Source organism: Morone saxatilis, unplaced genomic scaffold, assembly GCF_004916995.1.
Source record: "Morone saxatilis isolate NCDOM2014 unplaced genomic scaffold, NCSU_SB_2.0 Contig24, whole genome shotgun sequence".
Taxonomy (NCBI): domain Eukaryota; kingdom Metazoa; phylum Chordata; class Actinopteri; family Moronidae; genus Morone; species Morone saxatilis.
In genome coordinates this window covers 2619641-2622638 of record NW_023339807.1, presented here as the reverse complement: position 1 = coordinate 2622638, position 2998 = coordinate 2619641, and the positions used below count along the sequence as shown (strand labels likewise).

At 36.7% G+C, this 2998-nt stretch overlaps 1 protein-coding gene across 1 annotated transcript in view; it reads right to left on the bottom strand.

The window, feature by feature from the left end:
- znrf2b (zinc and ring finger 2b) overlaps positions 1-2998 on the bottom strand; it is a 32244-nt gene that overhangs the window by 1942 nt on the left and 27304 nt on the right. The gene's annotated exons all lie outside the window — the stretch shown is intronic.

Below are 2998 nucleotides of genomic sequence, written 5' to 3'. Positions count from 1 at the left end.
TTTAATAACTTTATAAATAAAACTAAATAAAGGCACTGAGGTTAACAGGTTGTAATTTTTTTCTCTCAGTAAAACAAACAGAAGCGTTAGGGCTGCACAATTAATCGCAATATTATGGAAATCACAATATGGTCAAATGCAATATGCAGTGTTTTGATAAAGGTAAAATGTGACAAACAGCATTATAATGGAGTACTGTAGTGCTGCAGAGATGCCCCGACATTCTAATCTTGTTCTCCAGATGTACTGAATCTCCAGATGTCTGGTACAGACCATGTCATATCATCATGATTGTGATGGTTTTTATCTGAAAAAAGTCAATTGTGATGCAGAAATGATCACTCCCACACTAGTTGTGAATCATATTGCAATTGCAATATCTGTCAATATAATCGGTGTGTATAATTATGACTTTTGTTTTGCATATTGTGCACTCACTTTATGAGACAAAATATGTGCATTTTTTTGTGCTCGTTTTTACCTCATCAGACAAACAACGTACACATTTAAAATACTTGAATGCATTTAGGTTAACAGGCTTTCGTTTTTCCCTCCCAGTAGCAGTTTCTTTGGAGAGCCAAACTCCTCCTTCCAGAATGTACGCTCAATTTATAAATTATTATTATTTATAACATTTTTTTATTGAGGTTTACTACTTCAAAAAGCCATTTTTAGAAGACACACAAATAGTGTGCTTGGAATGTGGCAACAGATGTCACAAATCCTGCTGGTAGAGCCTTCTAGAGTCAAACTCTGCACACACAGCATTCACACAGCACACTGCAGGAACAAGAAGAAACACTGATTAATGAGTGGAGGGGAGCTTTAAAATGTGATGATTCTCAGTTGCATGTTACTGGAGTTGAATGTTTAACCCCTCTGATTTCTAAGCCGATTGAGGTACATTTTCACAATAGATACTGAAGATATGACAGCCTACACTGCATTAAAAATGTATATCATGTATGTGTATTCAGATTTGACTGAGTAAATTTAGCAGTGCTGCACTCCTGGAATAGCCTTTCTACATTAGTAGTGTGACCAAAGCCCAAACTGCAGCCTTCAAACTGCTTACTGAGTGCGACCAGCAGCTGGGAATTATTGCTTTAAACTTATAATAATATCAAAATGAAATCAGTTAGGAGGCTGTGCTCGTCAAATGTTTGATATTTCTTACTATAGTGAAACTGTATCTCTGGGTCCCAGTATAGTAACAAAAGAGGTCTTTATTTTACAGTAGGTGGATTGTAGCATTTCAGACAAACAGCGTAAATAATACTCCTTTAAGATGAGATATCAGGCTTTACAAATCTGGGATGAGACAAAGCAGAAGAAAAAGTGTTAAACAGACACCGCCCACACAGCCTTTATATCCAATAACCTTTATTTACAGTATACAATATGTACAATGACACTTTCATTAGTCCAAAGGCACATTCTCTTTGTCACGTGTCCCTCAGTGGGCTCAGTTGGCTCTGATTCAGAGATTATTTATAATGAGGGAGGCTCTTCTTGTACCCAACTATAATTTTGCTTGTTTTTTGGTAATTTATCATAAATTGCTAAATATTTTACACCATCAGATTTCCTTCTATTAACCATCCCTTTCCATTACGGGTGTCAGAAGACTGTATCTTCAGTCACATTATGTAAACCACTAGATACAAAAAAAAATTGGGGCAGAATTAAATATCTGACAAATCAAGGAATATGTAGCCAAAAGTTTGTGGACAAACCATGTGTGATAGTTGAACAAACCCATGGGCATTAAGCCGCTGCTCTTATCGCCTCCACTATCATAGGGAGGATTTCTACAAGATTTTCTAACCTGGCTGCAGACATTTGCTCACATTCAGACACATTATTGAAGTTGACTCTCACTATCAGTGTTCCAGGTCATCCCAAAGCGGTTGGATGGGGTTGAGATTAGGGCTCTATGCAGGCTGGCCAAGGTCTTCCCCTACAAATCGGGACAACCAATTGAAGTTGGAAGAACACTATTGTCTAAAATATCATCATATATCATTGTACAGTGAAACATTAAGATTTTACTTCATTGGAACTAACAGGAAATTAAAGTATGTGGACCAAAATCCTGTCAATGCAACATTACCACACATGCTTAATAATCTGCAACATTGTCCTCAATGGCCTGATCCAAGCAGACACTGTATTAATGAGTAACCAAGGGTAAACAGTAAATAGTGACAAAATCTGGTTCTGTACAGGATGAAAACCTATTTGTCGAGAGAGAGAGAGACAGACACACACACACACACACACACACACACACACATAATCTCCAATCTGTCCTTGCTGTCATTAACATTAACACCAAAAGATTAGTCAACAACAATTTTGCTTGAATAACTTCAAATATTAATTATCCAGATTGATTTTGGATATATATAAAAGAATATATATTCTTGGTCGAATGACTTCAGATACTCAGCTAACCGTTTGAGCTCCATTAGACAAAAGCTCCTGTCGATATTAACAGCAGCAGTCTGGAAGAAGGGTGTCAATAATGTTCAACATACATTATTAACATAAAAATATCACCAACATTTCCTCTCTTTACAAAATAGATCCGTATCTTATGTGTGCCCAAAATACCCTGCACAGCACCAGCAAGATGAATAAAAGTATTTTTTTATAATGAAACTTGTTTCTCTTAACAAAACAAAACTTTTTAAACGGAGTAAGTTTAACTCTGTATCATCACAAAAGAGCTGTATGAAAACTAACACAATTCAAAATAAATTTGTTAAGTTATTATTTAAAACAGGAACTATCTGAGAAAATACAAATTTGACCATATACCAGCGCAACAGGAACTAGAAAGGTACAAGAAAAGTGTTGTTTGATACACAGCCCTGTGTGGAAGCTATGGAAACAGTAAAGAAGCTAGAACCGAAAGTCATTCCCCACTGTCCAACAGCAGAAACACAACTGGTGGTCTCCTCCTGCAGCCTCTCCTCCTGCAGCCTCTCCTCCT